This window comes from Tupaia chinensis, unplaced genomic scaffold, assembly GCF_000334495.1.
Source record: "Tupaia chinensis unplaced genomic scaffold, TupChi_1.0 Scaffold000075_1, whole genome shotgun sequence".
Classification (NCBI taxonomy): Eukaryota; Metazoa; Chordata; class Mammalia; order Scandentia; family Tupaiidae; genus Tupaia; species Tupaia belangeri.
Window position 1 is genome coordinate 2,724,706 of NW_006159535.1, and position 11,263 is coordinate 2,735,968.

Genomic DNA, 11,263 nt, shown 5'->3' on the forward strand with positions numbered 1-11,263 from the left:
GGTAGAAGGACATCTTAAGTACAAGGGCGTGAGAAATCATTACCGTAAAACAGTTTAAATAAATATTTAAGACTCATCCCTATGGTTCGTCTATCTCAATTTTCAAGATTTCACATTTCAAATTTTAAATATTGATTTATTGTGAGACCAACCCCCATTTGCTGAAAAAAAAATTATATGATCACCATAACCATACATAATTGGCAGAAGCTGGGAAATGCATTCATTGTAAGTTGTGGATAAAAACTAATTAGTACATTTTTTCGTCTTAGAGGCACATAGATTATTGAAAGTGAAAGAACTAGATAGTTATTTGATTGGGTCCTTATTTAAAAAAATGAAAAATATTTCTGCAAGAGGAAAGACGAAGTTAATTGGATTTCTTCTATGATTTAGGAGTGTGGACATAAGTATGTATAAAGTTTCCCATGATATTTCTAAAACAATTATTGAAAGCTATTAAAACTTCTTCAGAAACCATTTGCAGGATCTAACAACACATAAAGATGCAATTTCTTTTGTCTAGTTAAATAGTTCCTTCTACAATAAAATCTACTTTCTTTATTCATTCAGTTATCTATTTATTCAATAGCTATGTATTGAGTATCTCCCATCGACCAAGCACTATTCTAGACACTGAGGATATGATGATGACCTCACTTGACCATCATTCTGCATTTGGATGTTTTGCTCTTATGTAGGTAAAATATGGAGTCCAACAGAGAGAAATGAATATTGGGTTTAGGATCCGAAGACCTGGATTCCAAATTTAATTATACTCAACCATGAATGATATCAGTGGTAGCAAATAACTATTCTCTTAGATCCCAAATCTCATTAATCTTTAGTCCCTTTTTCACCCAGTTACTAAGTCACCTCCGGCTACTCATTCCGTCTTCTGTTACTTCTGTTTAAATGATGGCATTTGGAACCTTGTCATACATGGTCATGTAGGTCATCTTCTGCATGTGGCCGAGGTATCAGTGCTACTGAATATCAATGTACTCTTCTATATTTTCTAGTCTCTCTTGTAAATTTAGAGGTATGTGACTGTTATTGCCATTATTTATATATTAGACATTCATAAATTCTTTGTTTCAACACATGATAACATTATCTTTTAATAAAACTTATCTGGAGATTAGCAGTTGGAATAGCTGGTTTTCCTATGTAAAGATAGTTTTGCTCCATTAAGATAGAGCTTCCATCTCTTACTATTTTTAGAAGAAGTCATGAGGGAACCAGCAGTTAGCATAATGGCTATGTCACTGGACTCCCACATAGTCGACTGCGGTTCACGTCCCAGACCCGGTGGCTTAAAACTCACACCGGGCGTGTGTGCGTGCGTGCCCAAGATCCCGAGAGGAGAATGGAGGAGAAGGGATTGCAGCGTGACCATCCCCTGTGGGGGGTGATTTCTCGCTTTCTGTCTCTCTGTCTCTCTCTGTCTGTCTGGTGAGTGCACGCGCCCTATAGCGAAAAAACCTCTCCAAAAAAAAAAAGAAGTCAAGAAGCTTGTGTTCATATAACTCATGGTTTCTTCTGACCTTGCTGATGACTAGACCAGTGTTAAGAGGGACCGAGTCATTTAGTTGGTGAGAAGCTGGTCCATGTGGAGATGAACTCTAACACAGACCACGTAACTTTATAAACAAAACCAAAACAAATGCTTATTGGAAACAGCACATTGGGGAGTTTACAAAGGCAAATATGAAGATTGACACTGAACTGAATAGCTAAATATCGAGACTGGAGGGAGATCTATGTGTGAGTATTAGAGAGATTAGGAGAATTGCAGATAATTGAAGGACAAAACAAGAGAAAGGAGTGTAGCAGTGTACTAAGATGTCAATTTCTGGGTCTGCCCATCTCCTACATCTCCTGGGGGATCTGCCATGTCCATGTCCATAGTCCCTGCAAAAGTGGCAGTCATCACTGCCTTGAAATATCTTGGACCCGAAGAAACTTCTAACTCCAGGTCAGAAGACCTATGATATGGCTTAGCAGAAAGAGACGCAAACCCATCAGGATTTCCTTCTTTGGAGAATGCGAACCAAGAAACTATGAGAATTTTCAAGTTAAGATTATATCTTGGGACAAGCAGATGGCATAATGGATATGTCTGGACTCCCATGTATTAGACCATGGTTTGAGTCCTGGACCGGGTGTCTTAAACTCATACTGGGCGCATGTGCGTGCATGCCCAAGATCTTGAGAGGAGAATGGAGGAGAAGGGATTGTGGTGTGGCCATCCCCCGCCTTGGGGGTATTTCTCGCTTTCCGTCTTTCTGTCTCATCCTATAGCAAAAAAACTCTCAAAAAAAATGTATTTTATGCTATTGGGAAATGAAATGATGAGGGATGCATCATTATGAGGAAGCAGAAATCAAAAGGTAGAATTAAAAGATGGAATTGCATGGTATTGAGAGAACAGAAAAGTAGAAGTGAAAGGGAAAAAACGTGAGAGAGAGAGACACAGAGGGACAGGTCTCCAGTTGCCTGAGTATCCAATGATGTTTTGGCTTCAAGATGAATTTCAGTTCTTGTGTTGGCTTTTTTGGAGGGGAAAGGTAGTTGTTTATTTAATTTTATTCATGATAACATATGCATATGCACAAAAGAGAGAAAGAAAAGAACCTTGACAGGGTGTCATCACAGTGGACTTTTTCTCCCAGTCCACCAATTTGTAAGGATCTTGGACATATGTGCCTGGGCTTGGACGGTGTTCAGGCTGACCCAGGGATCTGAGGCCACATTTGACCAAGGGGCATTAAGCATTCAGTTCAGTATGCTACTGACTAGGTCACCAGGCTGGGATGAGTTACTCTATTTTTTAACAAGCTCCCCTTTGAAGTAAACTAAGTAATTCTTAGTTCCTTGCACTTTTTTAATTGCCAGAGGGCACACTGTGGCATGGTCACATTTCCCCTCTATTTCTCTATCCCATCAGCATTTGGGGTTAAGTATTCACACACGTCCTGTGTGTTTTTCTTTCTTTCCTTTTTGTAAAAAAAATTTGTCACAGGACATATATATTCATTAGAGAGTGACACAGAGAAATAGTGAGAGAGACAGAGAGAGAGAGAGAGAGAGAGAGAGAGAGAGAGAGAGAGAGAGAGAGAGAGAACATGAGAAAGCATTCTCCAGGGGGTATGACTATGCCACAGTCCCTTTTCCTCCATTCTCCTCTTGGGATTTAGGGCACACACACACACACACACACACACACACACACACCCAGCATGTTTTTCAAGCCACCAGGTTCAGGACTTGAACTGTGCAGTCAGCCATGTGGGATCCAGCTTCCTTAGTCACCATGACACCAGCTGGTCCTCAGTGTGTCCTCTAGGCAGCCAGGACTAGGATTCAAACTGTGGTTGACTGGGCTAGCAAGTGGTACGGTGATGAAGGCTGCTGGATCTCACACAGCTGACTGTGTGGTTAAAGTTCTCAACCTGCTAGCTTAAAAACATGTCGGGTATGTGTACTTATGTGCTCAAAATCCCAGGAGGAGAATGGAGGAAAACGGATTACAGCCTGACCATCCCCTTTGGGAGGGCCGCTTTCTCACTTTCCTTCTCTCTTACTTTGTTTCTGTCTCTCTACGGTGAGCCCATGTGTCCTATAGCAAAACTAAAACAAACAAGCAAACAAAAAAACCAAACTGGAGTTGACTATGTGAGTTCCAGCTTCCTATGTATGAGGCTTGACAGCTGTGTTTCTGGGCTGGCCCCTCCTTGTTCATTCTTTTGTCCATCCATCCATCTATCCATCCATCCATTCATCCATCCATTCATCCTTTCTTTCCAGAGAGTCACAAAGAGAAAGACAGAGGTCAGGGGAGAAAGTATCCCCACTGGGCATAGTAATGCCGCAATCCCTTCTCCTCCATTTCTCCATCCCTTTGGCATCTGGGGCATTTATACACATGTGCCCAATATGTTTTTTTCAAGTTGTGAGGGCTGGAACTTGCACTGTGGTTGACCATGTAGGATCTGGTTCACTCAACCACCAGCCTACAGCTAGCCCCCTCCTTGTATTTTAGAGGGCTCAAGGAAGCTGTCTGATCTTCTTAGCCATTTGACATGTGAGTGGAAGAGCCAGAAGATGGAGTGTATTTTAAACTAATAAATGATCAGCCTTGAAATAACTACAAGTTAGCCCCACTTGACCTCTATCTGTGTGGGTTTACAAGTCTACTTGTAAATCATGCCAGTACAATTTACAGGAGTTGTTTTTGGAACCTTTACTTGTCATTTTAAATACCAACAGTTGTGTTATATAGCATGTATTGCAAAACTGAAATGACATTCAGCCTTTGGTCCAGGAAATCTTGTCAATCACTTATTTATTTATTTGCTTCCTTAGATTTGGTTTTCATTTATCTTGACTTAGGATTTAGATCAGATAAAAAGAATAGTGTCCGCAAAGGCCTGTTTTAGCTTAGGGTTTTTGTAGAGCTATACATGGCTAACATTTATTGCAGGCTTATTCTGTGTCAGGCTCTGCTCTTAACAGCCTTTGAAGTAATAACTCACTTTACAGTCACAACAATAGTATTACTTATGAGATAGGTAATATTATTATTCCCATTTTACAGATCTGAAAAAATGAGAGAGATGGAGGTTTAAAGTTCCTCAAGGTCTCACAGTTACTAAGTGGTAGAGCCAGGCTTCAAAATATGGTTAGAATCTACATTCTCAATCATGTCTCTAAAAGGTCTTGTTTCCACGGAAACTATGGGAGATTCTGACTAAGCAGAGGTTAATGAGTTTCTTGATTCCATTAGCAGTCATATTGCAAAGACAATTAACTCATTCCATAAACATGCTACATAGTGGCATCAACGTAGAGAGACAGGGCAGAGTATTTGCCCTGCCTCTTTGGTCTTTCAAACTCTTGTCAGTTTGGTTAGAGTTAGTCTTTCCTCTCAGATTCTAGTTTTCTCTTGGATGAACTCATAAAATAGAGTGTGTGCCCCTGTAAAACTGAACATTGGAAGTTGGTAATTTCAGCAAGGTTCACTCTTTTTTAAAATTTGCTATAGGGTATGCACACTGACCAGAGAGAAAGAGAAGGAAAATGAGAAATAACCTCTCAGGGGGCATGGCCAGACTGCAATCCCTCTTCCTTAATTCTCCTCTAGGGATCTTGGGCACAAGTACACATGTGCCTCACCTATTTTCAAACCATTGGGTCCAGGATTTGAACTGCATACTTGGTCATGTGAGATATACCACCATGCCACCTGGCTGGCCCAAGCAATGTTCATTCTTGCTGGAGCAAGTATTTGTATTGACAGTGGTCAATTATTATTTTTTTGGCTGAAATTTTCCCCTTTGACCTTACACTTAACCCATTTTTCCTTCTCCAGGCTGTATCTTTGTTTTTAGATTTTAATTTTTAAATATAGTAGCATGTACTTGTCTCTGTCTCATTTCTTTCAGGTTTTTTTTTTTCCTGGTGGGTTGTTTCTTTTTCTAGAGTATTCATTATTCAGTGTAACTCAATATAATTTATCAAGCTACAGTGGCATTGCATCAGTCATATCAGGCGTAGGTTCAGTGACATATAATAGAAAACCTAGATGATAATAACTTAAGTAAGATATCTATATATCTAGATCTATCTCTAAGAATTTTTGAGCTTTCCAAGATAGGAATAGAGGCTGCACAAAGTTGTCAGGAAACCAGCCTGTTCCCACATACTATTATGTTATCCTGATGGTATGACTAGTCTTCTTATGACCCAAGATGGCTGAAAGGGCTCCAGGGGATAGTTTGGAAAGATGAGATAAGGAAATGTCTTTACTTTTAATACATTAATAAAAAGGGTCCCACATGGCATTTCTGTTTAGATCACAATAGCCAGAATTAGTTTAGTGCTTCTCTTTCTTGAGTTGAAAATTATGATCATTTTTGATGAAGAAATCATTAGTTGTTTTTATAAATCCCCATCAGTTCTGCTATACAAAGCTATGTGAATGTGACACACCTTGTAATGTCTTAAGAGGTTTTAATAATTTCATCTGTAAAAAGGTTGGATTGAATTACTTTTCCCCTTGTTAACACAGGTCATACTGTATTTCTGAAGGTAAAAGTATGAGCTATTATATCTACATTTTTTTCTTTTCTTTTTTAGTTTTTGCTGCAGGGCACACATGCTTTGTACTTATCAGAGGCAGAGAGACAGAGAGAAAGTGAAAATCACTTCTTGGGGGGATGGTCACAATGCAATCCCTTCTCCACCATTCTTCTCTTGGGATGTTGGGCACATGCACACCCATGCCAAGCATGATTTTCAAGCCTCCATGTCCAGGACTTGAACTGCAGAGTCAGGCATATGGGATCTAGCACCTAAACCTCCATGCTACCTGCTGGCCCCCTAAAAAATGTTTAATGCATCCAGTAGTTTTGAGTGCTTATTAAGCACTGTGTTAGGAACTGTGATGAAATTAAGGATCTCAAGATTAAGTTTCTGCTTATAATGTCACAGAGAAATAAACAAACAAAATTATTATTTAGAGAATTAGAAGTTCAGGAAGGGGTAGCCTTCCAGACCACTATGACCTTTGGCTCAATCACATCTTCCAGGGTTTTTCTGCCTGTTTGCCATCCTCAGCATGCTGACTTTGCTTTAAGGTTAGTTCTTGCTTTGCAAAATTACTGCTAGTGGAAATCCAGGTTATAGGCTGAATTATTTGTATCTGGCAGGAAAGAAAGAACCTCTCCCTCACATATTTATTGAAAATCCTTCCCTTCTATCTGACTGGAACAGTTTACCCCAAGCCTATAATGATTTTCAAGCATAGGACTATTCTAACAACCTAGATTCTAGATCGTACTGTAGTGAAAAATGTCTCCAAATCTCAGTGGTTTTAACAACAAAGGTGTATTTCTTACTCAAATTGTATACAGATAGGACATAAGGTGTTCCATGTTGTTCTTTTTAAGAAACACCCTGAGAGAAGTTTTATCATCTCCAATAATTCTGGACTGCAGGCTGGGAAAGACTAAACACTAGAAGGACTTATATTGGCAATTAAATGTTCAACCTGCAAATGACACATTCCATGTCTATCCACAACCCACTGTAGACTAGTCACATGATCCAACCCAAATGCAAGGAAGGGAGAATTTCTGGGGTGGGTAATGGAAAGCTGTAATCTTTTCATATGGCTGGAAGGAGAGGGTAGGCATTACAAGTTTCTATCATACCCAGGAACATATTTGTTGAGTGAATTAGGCTAATTGAGTTGCCTTCTGTAGCAAATAAAAACAAAAAAGGAACCTATAAGGAAGGAGCAGAAGCAGATGTTGAATAAGAAATCAATACCATAAACTATAAACTGCTTTAAATCAATGGAGAACACGGAAATTTCAGCCATGGAGGCAAGTCATGAGGCGGGAGAGTCTGGCTAGTTTCATCAGCTTTTAAATCAATCACTTCATTTACTCTTCTAATGGAAAAGGTTAGCTCTGGCTTTTTAATGAGTGGGTGTAGAGTTTCTATTTAAGGAATTGGCTCAAAAGTGATATAAAACACATTGGATTTGAAAATGCAAACTATTTTTCCATATTTTATTTTTGTCGTTACCATCAATGGTGTGTCAAGTTGACTAAATTTATAGTTTTAGAACTGACAACTTGAAATTTTCAAGTCCAATTCCTTTATTTTGAGAAAACTGAGGCTCAAATGGGTAAAATTATCTCAGGGTTACACCTTCTTGTCCTATAGTCAATATTACCTTTTAGTTGATTTCCAGCAAAGAAAAAAAATCCTATAAATAAAATGTAGTTAGAGCAATAATTATAAAACAGTACTGAAAACAATGAAGATATTAAGAATGTTTTCAGGGCTTACCTTGGTAGAGATGAACAAATGTCTAAATTATTTGTTAAGTAGCTGCTGCTGAGCCTCATGTAAGCCTCAGCTGGTCTCTGGGCCCCACAGATCTCCCAGCTATAACAATAGGATCCACCTCAAAGGTTTGATTTGAGAATTAAATGATGAAGTAAAGAGTTTAGTATGGGGCTTGATGCTCAGCAATATTACACCTTGGCTATTATTTTTATTATAGTCATATTAAAATGGTAGTAAATTTCAAACTAGTTTCTACATGAATGTTCACAACTTAGGAAATGTGATAGCATTCAAGTTCATTAACTTTGATCTAGCTAATCTCTCAATAAAATGGCTACTCATGTACTCACCTCAACTTTCATTTTGTTCTTTTCCATTGTCTAAAGGTTGACTCCTCCTTGCCCTATATTCAAGTCTCCACAGCTCTAATTGATAACTAAGAATACGACTCAGGCTATATAAAAGAAAATAATGTACTGACAAGGTCCTGTTAGCATATCTAGTAGGACATGGTGAATGTTCTATAGAATATTATTTTTTTTAAAGTTTATTAGTACACACACATGTATGAGACAAAAAGTGAGAGGAGAAGCATATTCACAGGAGACAGCACTCCCATCAGGGTTTCGACAATGCAGTCCACCCCTAACCTTTAGCCAGTTTTGGATCATCAGTGTGTGATTGCACAGAGTACTCAGGGAAGCTACTGGATACAAACCTGGAACCATCCCATGTCGATCAGCCTCACTGAGTGTAACGTTTCACTATTGCCCCACCGTCCCCGGCTTCTCGTAGAGGTTTTTGTAGAGCAGAACTTGTCTGTGTAACTTTTGGGATAAGTAAAGCTAAGTCCAAAGCCCAGTTTGGTAAGGGAGGGGTGGAGGAAAAGGAGGAACACTTCTTGCTTAAGCAAATATCAGAAACTAGAAGTGACTGAAAGGTAGAAAGGTAAACATGATGGAACTTGAACAATGGTCAACCAAGTAGGAATCCAGCACCCTTAACCACCATGCAACCAGCTGACCCCTTAATTACTTTTTTTATTCATGAGAGCATGGGTGTATAAATGAGGGTTGGGGAGAGAGAGAAGTACTCTCAATAGGGTTTCCTAACTCAGTGATCCTGTTCCTCTAGCCCTCCAGCTCCTGAGGGCTTTTTTTAAGAGAGACTTTTGCTAAAGGGTAAGTGCATTTGCCAGAGAGACAGAGACAGAGAGAGACAGAAAGTGAGAAATCACCCCCCCTGGGGGTGGGGGGGGATGGCCACACTGTAATCTCTCTCTATTCTCCTCTTGAGATTTTGGGCATGCACTTATATATGCCTGGCCTGAGTTTTAAACCACTGGCTCCAGGACTTGAACCACAGTTGACTATGGGAGAGTCCAGTGATGTAACAATTACACCATCCACTGGTCCCTTCTATGACTTTTTAAAAAAACAGTTTTTAGAAATTATTATATGAACATATACCTATGCTAAAAAGAATTCAAACAGTACAGAAGAGAATAAATGGACTCCTAGACTCATTACCAGAGGATCCTGGGAATGAGCACACCTGGTGTTTGCAGCTTGACTGTGGATCTGAAACCATTGACCATGAATGAGGCTTCTAGAAGCTCATGGTTTCAGATCCATACAAGCTTATGGTTTCAGATCCATAGAAGCTAATGGTTTCAGATCCATAGCCAAAGTGAAAAATGAAATTTAGTTTTGTTTTGCTTGATTGGAAGGAAATGGGGAAGATAAGATTTAAAAAAAATTTTTTTTTGAGAAGTTTTTGCTATAGGGCACCTGCGCTCTCCAGAAAGACAGAGAGAGAGAAAGAGATATATAGAGAGAGACAAAAGCGAGAAATCACCTCCCAGGGGGGTGGCCACACCACAATCTCTCCTCCTCCAATCTCCTCTTGGGACCTTGGGTGGGCACGCACGCACACCAGCCAGGTGCCAGTTTAAGCCACTGGGTGCAGGACTCCAACCGCAGTCTACTGCAGGGAAGTCTAGGGACATAGCCATTACACCAACTGCTGGTCCCAAGGTAAGTTTTAATTTTCAGGTTTTGGAAGGGAAAATTAAAGGACAGGTAAAAACAAACAAACAAACAAACCCAAACATATACTTTGGGACAAATGTAAAGCTTTGAACTTGAAATGTTATAAGTATTATAATATGTGAGTCATAATTATTGCTAAAAAAAACAGAAATGGTTTTCTCTTTCCTTAAAAAAAAGTAAAGTTATACATAATTATGAAAAATATTTTTTAAAAAGACTGTACTTAAACTAAAAGGTAAATATTCATCCTACCCAATTCTGTCACCTAAAAAGTATTTAGAGTGTGGCTGATAGCCCTTAATCCATCTAATTATGACATAAGCCTAACATTTTCTGTTCATTGCCAACAACCATTGTATAACCCTGATAGCAGAATTTTGTTGTTAGTACACAAATCTCATGGGAGACAGAATACAGGCATTTAATAAGTAATTTCTTAATGATTTTATTGAATGCGATATCCAAATGATCTCAGCTAGCACTGAATTCTGGCTCTGGCAGTGTATTTTTTGTACGACCTTGGATAAGTCATACACTTTCATCTGTTTTTTTTCTTTTTACAGGGATGTAAGAATCATAAGAATGACTGTAACATACTCTGTGGAGAGCTTTTTGTTTAAAACGCTGACAATACAGAGTCCAGCAAAGCCTCCCTCAGAAGAACCTGAGCTGTTTGAGGACGGGATTTCCTTTCTTTAAATCATCAGTATCTTATTTGTATTTCTATAATAAAGTTCTTGGTCTATAAAACGTTCTCTGTAAATGTTGTTACTTTACGAATTTTATTAGGCAGATTGCAGTCTTGGCAGGCCACTGCCTCTTAAATCTTTTTCCTGTGATCTTTCTAATACTTAGCATCTCAAAGGCCGTTATTACTTGATCTGGGATAAGTACCCACAATTGTTACTTAAAAATACCCAAGCCTAGAGAAATCTTGTTTCAGGGTACCTTGTCGCCTTCCCACCGTCCTGTGCCCCAGGCTCGGGATCTGGGTTCCCAACGCTACAGGGAAGAGTTGGATACGGGAAGCTCATCTTCCCGCTCTCTGATTGGCTAGCTCGCACTCCACTCACTAGGCTGGTGGCTGTGATTGGCCCGGGCGGCACCCCTCGGCCCGCGACTACTTTGTGTGCCCTGGCGGCGAGCTGAGGTCCTCCCGCTCAGCTCGCGGTCTGGCTGGCCTGAGGTAGCTCTTCGGCCCACTGCTCTGCATCGCGGGCGCCAGGAATTTCCCGAGTCCAAGCGGGTAGGAAGCATCCTAGGAAAAGCCTCCCCCTCCCTTCCCATGCTGTTTTCTTTCCCGTACTGAATAAACTTCCGCCTTGGAGGCGCTGTCGCAGCCGCGGGTC

General features: G+C 39.9%; 1 protein-coding gene across 2 annotated transcripts in view; it reads left to right on the forward strand.

Moving 5' to 3' along the window:
* Positions 1 to 11,035: 11,035 nt before the first annotated feature.
* Positions 11,036 to 11,263, forward strand: part of FUT8 (fucosyltransferase 8) — a 270,265-nt gene continuing 270,037 nt past the window's right edge. For both annotated transcript variants that reach the window (XM_006142414.3, XM_027768281.1), the window contains exon 1: positions 11,036 to 11,160. The gene's annotated coding sequence lies outside the window, so the exon portion shown is untranslated. The remainder of the gene's footprint in view (positions 11,161 to 11,263) is intronic.